General features: G+C 38.9%; 1 pseudogene; it reads right to left on the bottom strand.

Moving 5' to 3' along the window:
* Positions 1-2,750: 2,750 nt before the first annotated feature.
* On the bottom strand, positions 2,751-3,689 carry OR7A147P (olfactory receptor family 7 subfamily A member 147, pseudogene; annotated as a pseudogene).
* Positions 3,690-13,123: the final 9,434 nt, after the last annotated feature.

Here is a 13,123-nt window from a genome sequence, read left to right as displayed (position 1 = left end):
TCAGTTTGCAGCCCAGAAATATAAATGGGAACCTCAAAATTCCAATTTTAAGTCTCACTTATGGAGTGGACACACCGCCCAAGACCCTCTCCCAACTGGGACTCCAAGTTGCTTTTAATGAGGGAATTCCCAGTGCTGTTTAATTCTGATTGTTGGTTGGCCAAATGTGGTGATATATGTGCTGTTATTTCTCTCTATTGTTTCTATGTCTTTTCTTTTAATGACTGTACATTGAAGTCAAATAGTCTTATTTAAAAATTGAAATTGTTTATTTGTGTGTGATGAGTGGTTTCTTTTGTTAACAAATCCATTGAACCTGAAACAAATGTAAAAACATCAGCAAACAACCATGGTGTCAATAATTTAATAGGATTGGCAGCCTTATAAGAATAAAAAGAGCTTTCTCTCTCTCCCTCCCTCTCTCTCTCTCTCCATGTTTCTATACTCATGAAAAGGCCATTTGAAGATGCAGCAAGAAAGCAACCACATGCAAGCCAGGAAGAGTGCTCTCATCAGAATCCAACCATTTTGGCACCTGATCTCAGACTTCCATCCTCCAGAAATGTGAGAAATAAATTTTGTTGTTTAAGCTGTCCAGTCTTTTGTGTTTGTTACAGCATCCCAAGCTGACGAATGCAATGTGTAGCAACCACTTGATGAATGACTGAGCAATCTCCCTTAGACAAATTCCCAAAGTGTTCTTCAATTTCTCAGCAAAGTATGTTTCCATATTAGTCCCTGTCCTTTGATGTGATATTATGGTGTAAGGCAGTAAAGTCCTGTGTGCCCTGATTCTGGTTCTGACTCCTGGGAGAAGGTTTCTTTGTTTTCTCAGAGTTACACTTCAGGAAGAATTGTCTCCTATAGTAGAATGTCATCTATGTAAATCATCTCTCTCTGGCCAGTCTGTGGGTCTGAAGGCATGGGTACAATGTTGGTTTTACACAGGGTCCAAGTTTAGACTTCCTCCAGGCTTTAAGACAATTCTTTAAGGATGTGATTTCTTCCATCATGTGCTGCTGAAATAGGTAACAAGAGGAAACAAATCTACTCTAGTGAAAATGCTTTAAGTCTGGCTGGCGCTCAGAGAAGACCTTTCAGGATACATGTTGTTTTCACTTGTCACCCTTGAAACAGTCTTTCAAAAATATTTTTAAAGCAATGTCTTCACAAATACATGTATAAACAATGTAGATTTCCATCTCCTCTGAAAAGTCCCTCATGGTTTTGTAGCTAGTATGTGCTAAGCCCCCACTTTGGCACAGGCATCACTGATCTTATTCCAATCACCTTAACATTGATTTTGATTATTGTATACCTTCATAGAAATTGCTTCTCTTATGTGAAGTTTGAGGCATTATCGATTCAAAATAGATTTTTTTAAATTCATTTAAATTGTTGTTTATATTTCCCTGGTGGCTCAGATGGTAAAGTGTCTGCCTACAATGAGAAAGTCCCAGGTTCGATTCCTGGGTCAGGAAGGTCCCTTGGAGAAGGAAATGGCAACCCACTCCAGTACCCTTGCCTGGAGAATCCCACGGATGGAGAAGCCTGGTGGGCTACAGTCCATGGGGTTGCACAGAGTTGGACACGACTGAGTGACTTCACTTTGTATCTATAGTTGGGTTATTTTTATTGCTTAGTAGATTTCATCATTTGAATATACAATTTTTTATAATTATGTATCAATGGCTATTTCAGTTTTTCTTCCATTTTATCTATTATGAATAAACTTGATATAAACATTTGTGACCAAGTCTTTGTGTGGACATGTTTTCATTTACGTTAAATGAAAACCTAGGAGCAGAATTGCTGAGTCCTACATATAAATATGTGGCCTTCCCAGGTGGTGCAGCAGTAAATATTTCACCTCTCACCAGTGAGAGAGGACCCTGGAGGACTAAAGTCCATTGGGTTGCAAAGAGTTAGGCATGACTGAATGACTAAGCAGGCACACATACCCTGTAAATATGTCTACTTTTATAAGAAATAACCAATTTTTTTGAAAGGGTTGGTTCTTTTTGTCATCTTATGTAAATGTATAAAAATTATACTAGTTTTCCACACCTCTGTATTATTTATTCATATTTTTGTGTAACAGATTCTCCCACAAAACTTAGAAAATGTACACACATCAATTATCTTAAAGTTTCTGTGAGTCAAGAATCTGGACATAGCTTAGTTGGGTTCTCTGAGCCCTGGTCTCTCACAAAGCTGCAATCTACCTGTCAGTCATTGTAGGAAAGTACATACAGATTATTGTAAACTTCATCAGATGGTGACTCCAATTGCTCCTGTTGTGGATGTGATATAGTCACAAATTGGACTAACAGAAACCCTGGCCATTAGTGTACAGCCTCTGATATGTCAAATGATTTGTCATCAACAGAAGATCGTATGAAGGACAGTTGCTTTCATCTGGTAGAGAAAGCATTACACGATGATTTCTCCAGCGAGTCCTATACTATTTTAGCATTAAATTTTCTGTATTATATACTTCTGAAAACTTATGTGGTAGATTCTATTTCCCACACTGAACCCAGAGAATATAATAAGAGATGAAATTTTTAGAGAAAGTACAGGAAGAAGCCGTTACTTATATGAAAAATGAAAGAAACTGAACTCTTTAAATAACTTAAATTTCAGATTGTCTTTCTGGTCACTGATAATATTAATCATGACTTAGATCTTTTAGGGTTTTGAGAACTGTTACTCATGAAAAAGTCTCTATCTTCAGACAAATATTTCCCTTATACTGAGAATGTTTCTCTACTGAAGAGTGTTTTAAGGGCTTGCTTTATGTCTTTGTTTTTAAGAATGTAGATAAAAGGGTTCAGCATGGGTATGACCACAGTGTACATCACTGAGGCTATTGCAGTTGCCTCGGAGTTTTGTGTGTCAGCAGAGCTAACATACACCCCATGGCTTGTACCATAGAACAAGGAGACAGTTGATAGGTGAGACACACATGTGGAAAATGCTTTATACTTGCCTCTCATGGATGAAATTTTCAAAATGGAGGATACAATCTTAGAGTAACAGAAAAGGATACCAGGATACAATAACCAGAACTCCACTTGCAAAATACATCATCAAATCATTAAGTACAGTGTCAGAACAAACAAGCTGAACCACCCCATAAAGTTCGCCAAAAAAAATGGTGAATTTCCAATTTTGTGCAAACAGAGAGTCACAAAATCATGAAACCATGTAACAGAGAGTCGAGAAAACTCACTAACCAGGATGTCAGAATCAGGAAGTCACAAAACTTCGGGTTCATGATGATCATATACTGCAATGGGTGACATATAGCTACAAACTGGTCATAAGCCATCACAGTCAAGAGGATGTTGTCTAATATCCCAAAAAGCATGAAAAAATACATCTGTACGATGCAGCCTTCATAGGTGATAACTTGACTCTGAGTCTGGATGTTTCACAGCATCTTTGGGATGGTGTTACAGATGAAACAGATGTCTGGAAAAGATAATATTGAAGAGAAAGAAGTACATGGGTGTGTGGAGGAGGGTGTCAGTGATAATGGACAAGATGATGAGAAGATTCCCAATGAAAGTGACCAGGTACATGAACAGGAAGAGCCAAAAGAGGAGAGGCTGCAATAATACCTCTTCTGAGAGTCCCAGGAAGATTAACTCTGAAATATGAGTTTGGTTTCCTGGTTTCATGTAGCCAGTGAAATTGCAGAAATAGAAACAGGAACAATGCAAATTTAGCTAAAAGAAGCCATCAAGATATTAACAGAGAAGGAAGCAAGATGTTTTTCAGTAGGTGAATGGATATGTAAACTTTGGCACATTCAAACAATGCACTATGGTGTCACTTAGTCTGCCTGCATTTGAAGCAGAGTTGATAGGGTCAGCAGAAGTCTTCCATAGGATAAATCTATTAGTTTGCTTTCCTCTGAGAATTCCAGTTTTTAGCTCAAGTATCCTAATGGGGTAGCCATGTCTAGGGATCTCAAGAATGAGCCAGACATTAAGCAGGGAACTTTACAAGTCTTCTTCTATGTGCATGAAAAGAGGTAGAAAATACAGAGAAGGAGAGAGAAATGAAATAGACAAAAAGGGAGGAAAAGAAACAAAAGACTGTATTCCACTGAAAAAAGAAGTGATGGGGAATCACCTTCTTTGGGTGATAGCAGTATTGTACATCTGTCTTATAGCTCCCTGAATGCCCCCAATAATAATAATATGAATACCCAACTAGATAAATATTTTCAATCTTTATGACCTAAAATGATTCATAACCTCACACTACTGTTTATCCTCCCACTACTATTTATTTGTATAAAGACCAACAAATAATTTTAAATACATATAGAAAAACTGATAGAAATAAAACAAAACATTTTAAAGCTTTTGTTTTTCAAAATCCAGTGACCTGGGAAAATGTTTTGATAGGTAAAACAGTTATTTTTTAAATATTGCTGAAATGATAGTGAATTCTAACAAAAACTTCAGAAAGAAATTATTTCCATTCCCTATCATATTTCCAGAAAGTAGAAGCAGTTAGAATATTTCCTAACTCATTCTGTAAAGCCAGCCTTAACTAACAGAAAACTAGGACAGCATACTACAGGAAAAGAAAACTATGAAAAAATATAATTCACAAATATATGTACAAAAGTCTTCAGCAAAATATTAGCAAATCAAAACAAGCAATAGAGAGAATTTTACACCAAGACAAAGAAGAATTTATTCCAGGTATGCAGGACAGGTTCAAAATCTGAAAATAAATGTAATCTATTCTTTCCTTCAGTTAACATTTCATTTAACTTTAAATTTTGTTAATAATCTCATGTTAACTTTTAAAATACTAAAATGAAAAAAATAAAATCAATGTAATCAACCATGTTAAGAAGCTAATGAAGAGAAATTATATCAATAGATGTAGAAAGAGCAGTTGACAAAATCCAACAAACATTCATTAAAAAAAAAAAAAATCAGTAGATTGAGAATAGGAACTTCAGTTTGGTAGAGAACATGCGACACAAAACCACTAAGATCCTACTTGTTGGTGAGAAAGTATCACAAAGACCATTCACAAAAATTATCTCAAAAGATATCATATACTAAAAACAAAAAAACTTAAGTCTTCTAGAAGAAATCACTGAGGGAAATCTAGAGTGTCTTAGGTTTCACAAGGAGCTTTTAGATACAGCACAAAAATAATAATTCATGAAAAAATAAGTTGTATTTCATTAAAATAAAAACAAAAAACCTTCTGCTTTACAAAAGGCATTGTTAAGAGAAATAATAGATTAAACCACAGTCTTTGAAAAAGTACATGAAAAACATGTATCTAATAAAGGACTTGTATCCCCAAAATACATAGAACTCTTAAATTCACCAAAGAAGCAAATAACTCAGTTTAAAAATGGGCTAAAGGTCTGAAGGGCTTCCCAGGTGGCTTTAGTGGTAAAGAGCCCTCCTGCCAACACAGGAGACAAATGGGGGTTTGATCCCTGGGTCAGGACGATCCCCTGGAGGAGGGCATGGCAACCCATTCCAGTGTTCTTGCCTGCAGAACCCCATGGACAGAGGAGTATGACAACCTACAGTCCATGGAGTTGCAGAGTCAGACACGACTAAAGTGACATCACACCATGAACGCAAAGACATCTCACCAGAGAAGAAACACTGACGGCAAGAAAGTTTCTGGGGAAATGCACAGCATCATTTATCATTTAGATAATTAGAATCTACAACAATGAGATACCAAAATATACAAATTAGAATGGCTCAAAACAAAACAAAAACTTGACATACCAATTGCTGACAAGTAGTTGGAGCAACACAAACGCTCATACATTGCTAGTAGGATTAAAAAACATCATACCATTTAGGAGGACAGTTTTGTAGATTCTTCTGAAGCTAAGTATAATCTCACCATACAAGCCAGCCGTAGTACTACTAGGTATCTGCGTGCTTACGTAGTTATTCAGTCATGTCCGACTCTTTGGGACTCCACGGACTGCAGCCCAGCAGGCTCCTCTAATCATGAAATTTTTCAGTCAAGAATAATGGAGTGGGTTGGCATTTCCTCCTCCAGGATATCTTCCCAACCCAGGGATCAAAACCACATCTCCTGCACCTCCTGCATTGACAGGCAAATTTTTTACTACTCTGACACCTGGGAAGCATTACTAAGTTATATACTCAAGTAATCCAAAACCTGCTGCTGCTGCTGCTGCTAAGTCGCTTCAGTCATGTCCGACTCTGTGCGACCCCATAGATGGCAGCCCACCAAGCTCCCCCGTCCCTGGGACTCTCCAGGCAAGAACACTGGAGTGGGGTGCCATTGCCTTCTCCGAATCCAAAACCTACACCCACACAAAATCTTCATTCATGAAAGCAGCTTTATTCACGGTCTCTAAAACTGAAAACAACCAAGATGCCCTCAATTAAGTAAATGTATAAACACACTGTGGTATGCCTGTACAATGTAATATTTCTCAGTGATAAAAAGAAACTAACAGCCCCCGAAAAGACATGACAAAATCTTAAATGCTTGTTTTTTAATGAAAGAAGCCAAACAGAAAGTTTAAGTTTCTGTGACTCCAAACAAGAAAGGGTTGAAAGGGTAAAAGAAAGGGATTTTTTGGAGCAGTGAAACTATTCTAAAAGATACTGTAATTGTGAACATGTGACATTATGCATTTGCTAAAATGCATTAAACTTTACAGCACAAAGGGTAAACCTCAATGTATACAAATAAAGACATCATTTAGAAGGTTCAGCGAATTCCAGGATGGAATGCAGACTGTGGGCAAAAATATCTAATTGTTTTCAAATGAATGGAACACCTTCACTGAAGGAAGAGGGGGAAACAGTGGTGAACTAAGTAACATTGGAAATGAGTTCAGTTCAGTTCAGTTCAGTCTCTCAGTCGTGTCTGACTCTTTGCGACCCCATGGACTGCAGCACAACAGACTTCCCTGTCCATCATCAACTCCCGGAGCTTACTCAAACTCATGTCCATAGAGTTGGTGATGCCATCCAACCATCTCATCCTCTGTCATCCCATTCTCCTCCTGCCTCCAATCTTTCCCAGCATTATGATCTTTTCAAATAAGGTGGCCAAAGTATTGAAGTTTCAGCTTCAGCATCAGTCCTTCCAATATGAATGTTCAGGACTGAACTTCCCCTAGGATGGACTGGTTGGATCTCCTTGCAGTCCAAAGGACTCTCAAGAGTCTTCTCCAACACCACAGTTGAAAAGCATCAATTCTTTAGTGCTCACCTTTCTTTATAGTTCAACTCTCACATCCATACATGACTGCGAGAAAAACCATAGCTTTGACTAGATGGACCTTTGTTGGCAAAGTAACGTCTCTGCTTTTTTATAGTAGAGATTATAAAATTAAAGGCAAAGGAATTTTACATAATTACTGTAATCAAGTTGATAAATTTATATTCCACCATAATATAGATTAATACTTATTATGTTTCTATATGTGTATACTGGAACAGAACAATTAAGTGGATGATAGATGGGAAAACCCAGAATCTCAGTATTGCAGTGGTGTTTACACATAAGAAAGGGGACTGGGTTGGAGTAAGCTTTATGCTAATAAATTTGAGTTAGAGACATAAATACACAGGTTATATAGATACATACACAGATTAGTATATGCCTTTCCTGGTAGTTCAGTGGTAAAGAATCTGCTTGCCAATGCAGGAGACCTGGATTTAATTCCTGGGTCAGGAAGATCCCCTGGAGGAGGGCATGGCAACCCACCCCAGTGTTCTTGCCTGAAGAATCTCATGGACAGAGAAACCTGGCAGGCTACAGTCCATGGGAGCCCAAAGAGTTGGAACAACTGAGTGACAAAACATGTATCCATGCACACAAGTTAGTATACACACATGTTGTTATTTAGTTGCTAAGTCATATCCAAATCTTTTGTGATGCCGTGGACAGTAGCCCACCAGACTCCTCTGTCCATGGGATTTCCCAGGCAAGAATACTGGAATGGTTTGCCATTTCTTCCTCTAGGTCCTCTTCTCTCCCTAGGGAGTTAAACCTGTGTTTCCTACATTGCAAGCAGATTCTTTACCACTGAGCCATCATGGAAGCCAAGCACACATATATGTATCTCCTTGTTTATCAACTAGAGGGCCTAAAGACTCCAGTAGAAACAAACAATTGGAGTCCAGATTTGCTTTTGTTTATTAGTTTGTTTTGGCTATGTTACACAATATGTGGGATCTTAGTTCTCTGCCCAGAGTTCTTAGTTCCCCAACCAGGGCTCACGCTCCCCTGCACTAGAAGCTTTCAGTCTTAACCACTGAACGACCAGAAAAGTCCCAGATCTTGGTTTCTAATACAATTCACGAATGGAATGAACCAGGACCTCTTGAAGCAATGACTATTTTTAGGTCGGGAGCTGAAAATATGTAAGATGAGCCTGGATCATCTTATAGTGCCATAAATAAGAAAGAATTAAAAAAAAAAACTTTGCCATAGTGGGGATATATAATATCAAAAGGACATAGGAGCCATTTGAAAGAACTCCTAATGACCAAAATTATCTTTGTAAAAAGATGTAACTACAGAAGAAATGTAGCTAAACTGGACTTGAGGAAGGTGGAGAATTTCTTTGATTCATCAAAAGACACCATTGAGAGAGTAAGAATAAGGAGATAGTTTCAATGCCAGTATTTGACAAAACAAAACAAAACAAAACAAAACAAAACTAGATGGGGCGGTCGTAAAATGGTGGACGAATAGGATGGGGATACCACTTGCTCCCCCACAAATTGAACAAAAGAACATTTGAACAATGAATAAATGCCACAAAATAACTTCTGAATGCCAGCAGAGGACATCAGGCACCCAGAAAAGCAACCCATTGTCTTCAAAAGGAGGTAGGAAAAAATATAAAAGATAAAAAGAGAAACAAAAGAGGTAGGGATGGGGATCCATCCTGGGAAGGGAATCTTAAAAAAGAGAGAAGTTTCCAAACACCAGGAAACACTCTCACTGCTGAGTCTGTGGTGAGCCTTGGAATCACAGAGGGTAACATAAACAGGAGGGAAAATAAATAAACAGTTAAAACCCATAGACTACATGCCCAATGGTAACTCCCACAGCGAGAGGCAGCGTAGACACCTGCATCCTCCACAGCAAGCAGGGGCTGGGCAGGGAGGCGCAGGCTGTATTGCATAAAGACTGGGCCTGAATGCCCTGAGGGCAATCTGAGGGAACTAACTTGGGATAGCAAACCAGACTGTGGGATAGCTATTCCGTGAAAAGCCCTAACCAAAGACACCATCAGGCCTGCTCACAGAACAAAGGACTGAGCAGAACTAGCCGGCTGCAGACCATCCCTCTCCGGTGACAGGCAGCCAGAGACAGAAGGGGGCAATCGCAGCCCCAGAGAGGCATTATCTACCAAGCTGCAAGCAGGCTTTGTTGCTAACCAAGACTTCTTGGGATTCTGGATGGTCTCATCCGTCTGAGAAGGTGAGCTGGTTATACAGCTAGAAAACCAAGCGGCAGGGATGGGGGAGGCTTTAAGTTGCAGCAACCGCTTTTGCCAAACACCTCATCACCTGAGCTGCTCGGACCTGTGAAGGGCACAAAACGCAGGCCCAACCGCGTCTGCACCTCTGAGGACTACCCAAGTACTTGAACCTGAGCGGCTTAGACCTGGGAAGTGCATATAACCCAGGGCCAGCCTCAGACAGTTCCCGACAGAACAACCTAGAGCCTAAGCAATGTAGAGAGGGAAAGCACACACGCCATGAGCGGGGGCAAACCCAGTGTGGCTGAAACACTGCGAACACACGACAGTGTTATTCATTTGCAGGGTCCCTCCCTCCCTCCCCACAGCACCACTGAAAAAGTGAGCCTAAAAAAGTATCCACCACCGCCCCCTTGTGTCAGGGCGAAAATTAGACATGGAAGAGACCAGCAAATAGAAGACGCTAAAACAGAGGGAACCTCCTTGGAAGTGACAGGTGCAGTAGATTAAAACCCTGTAGTTAGTACCGATGACATAAGAAGGGGCCTATAGATCTTGAGAAATATAAGCCAGATCAAGGAACTATCTAAAAATTAAATGACTCCACACTGCCCACAACACCACCAGAGAAAGTCCTAGATATATTTTCACTATTTTTACTATCAATCTTTAATTTTTTTTAATTTTTAAGTCCTCTATTAATTTTAGTTTTTATAACCGACTATTACTTTACAAAAAAAAAAAAAAAAAAAGAGAGAGAGAGACAGAGACCCCTATATTTTTAAGCAAACTTCATATATATAGATTTTATAATTTTTGTGACTTTTTTTTCTTTAATATTGTATTTTTTTTAAATCCAACCTCTACTCTAGATTTTTAATCTTTGCTTTTTGGTATTTGTTATCAATTTTCTACCTTTAAGAACCCAACCTTCATTACCCATTTTTACTTGGGAGTGAGATCACTGGCCTGATTGCTCTCTCCCCCTTTGGACTCTCCTTTTTTCTCCACAGGTCACCTCTATCTCCTCCCTCCCCCTGCTCTTCTCTACCCAACTCTGTGAATCTCTTTGTGTGTTCTGGACTGTGGAGAACACTTAGGGAACTGATTACTGACTGAATCTGTCTCTCTTCTTTTGATTTCCCCTTTATCCTCCTGGCCATCTCTGTCTCCTTCCTCCCTCTTCTCTTCTCTGTGTAACTCTGTGAACATCTCTGAGGGATCCAGACTGTGCAGAGCACATAGGAAAGTGATTACTGGCTATCTTGCTCTCTCCTCTTTTGATTCCACCTCATTTCATCCTGGTCACTTCTATCTCCCTCCTCCCTCTTATCTTCTCCATGTAACTCTGTGTATATGTCTCCAGGTGTGCCTCACTGGAGACACTTTTCATCATTAACCTAGATGTTTATCATCACTGCTGTATAGATGGAGAAGTCTTGAGGCTACTGTAAAAATAAGACTGAAAACCAGAAGCAGGAGGCTCAAGTCCAAATCCTGAGAACACCTGGGAACTCCTGACTCCAGGGAACATTAATTGACAGGAGCTCATCAAATGCCTTCATACCTACCCTGAAACCAAGCACCACCAAAGGGCTAACAAGTTCCAGAGCAAGACATACCATGCAAATTCTCCAGCAACACAGGAAGATAGCCCTGAGCTTCGATATACAGGCTTCCCAAAGTCACTCCAAACCCACTGACATCTCATAACTCAATACTGGACATTTCATTGCACTCCAGAGAAAAGAAATCCAGCTCCACCCACCACAACACTGACACAAGCTTACCTAACCAGGAAACCTTGACAAGCCACCCATACAACCCCACCCACAGTGAGGAAACTCCACAATAAAGAGAACTCCACAAACTGCCAGAATACAGAAAGGCCACCCCAAACACAGCAATACAAACAAGATGAAGAGACAGAGAAATATCCAGCAGGTAAAGGAACAGGACAAATGCCCACCAAACCAAACAAAAGAGGAAGAGATAGGGAATATACCTCATAAAGAATTCCTAATAATGATAGTGAAAATTATGCAAAATCTTGAAAACAAAATGGAATCACAGATAAATAGCCTGGAGACAAGGATTGAGAAGATGCAAGAAAGGTTTAACAAGGACCTTTAATAAATAAAAAAGAGTCAATATATAATTAATAGTGCAATAAATGATATAAAAAACACTCTGGAGAGAATCAACAGTAGAATAACGGAAGCAGAAGATAAGATTGATGAGGTAGAAGATAGAATGGTAGAAATAAATGAATCAGAGAGGAAAAAAGAAAAACGAATTAAAAGAAATGAGGACAATCTCAGAGACCTCTGGGACAATGTTAAATGCCCCAATATTTGAATCATAGGTGTCCCAGAATAAGAAGAAAAAAAGACCATGTGAAAATACTTGAGGAGATAATAGTTGAAAACTTCCCTAAAATGGGGAAGGAAATAATCACCCAAGGCCAAGAAACCCAGAGGGTCCCAAACAGGAAAACCCAAGAGAAACACCCCAAGACACATATTAATCAAATTAACAAAGATCAAACACAAAGAACAAATATTAAAAACAGCAAGAGAAAAATAACACAAACAGGGATTCCCATAAGGATAACAGCTGATCTTTTAATAGAAACTCTTCAGACCAGGAGGGAATGGCAGGACATACTTAAAGTGATGAAGGAAAATAATCTACAGCCCAGATTACTGTACCCAGCAACGATTTCATTCAAATATGAAGGAGAAATCAAAAGCTTAACAGACAAGCAAAAGCTGAGAGAATTCAGCACCACCAAACCAGCTCTCCAACAAATGCTAAAGGATCTTCTCTAGACAGGAAACACCAAAAGGGTATATAAACTTGAACCCAAAACAATAAAGCAAATGGCAATGGGATCATACTTATCAATAATTACCTTAAACATAAATGGGTTGAATGCCCCAACCAAAAGACAAAGATGGATACAAAAACAAGACCCCTATATATGTTGTCTAAAAGAGACCCACCTCAAAACAAGGGACACATACAGACTGAAAGTGAAGGGCTGGGAAAAGGTATTCCACGCAAATAGAGACCAAAGAAAGCAGGAGTAGCAATACTCATATCAGATAAAATAGACTTTAAAACAAAGGCTGTGAAAAGAGACAAAGAAAGACACTATATAATCATCAAAGGGCCAATCCAAGAAGAAGATATAACAATTATAAATATATATGCACCCAACAGGAGCACCGCAATATGTAAGACAAATGCTAACAAGGATGAAAGGGGAAATTAACAATAACAAAATAATAGTGGGAGGCTTTAGTACTCCACTCACATCTACGGACAGATCAACTAAACAGAAAATTAACAAGGAAACACAAACTTTAAATGATTCAATAGACCAGTTAGACCTAATTGATATCTATAAGACATTTCACCCAAAACAATGAATTTCATCTTGTTCTTAAGTGCACCCAGAACCTTCTCCAGGATATATCACATCCTGGGCCATAAATCTAGCCTTGGTAAATTCAAAAAAAAAAAAAAAAAGAAATCGTTCCAAGCATCTTTGCTGACCATAATGCAGTAAGATTAGATCTCAATTACAGGAGAAAACAAATTAAAAATTGCAACATATGGAGGCTGAAC

Source organism: Bos taurus, chromosome 7, assembly GCF_002263795.3.
Source record: "Bos taurus isolate L1 Dominette 01449 registration number 42190680 breed Hereford chromosome 7, ARS-UCD2.0, whole genome shotgun sequence".
Classification (NCBI taxonomy): domain Eukaryota; kingdom Metazoa; phylum Chordata; class Mammalia; order Artiodactyla; family Bovidae; genus Bos; species Bos taurus.
Note: the sequence above shows the minus strand (reverse complement) of the source record. Positions and strands in the feature narration are given on the sequence as shown.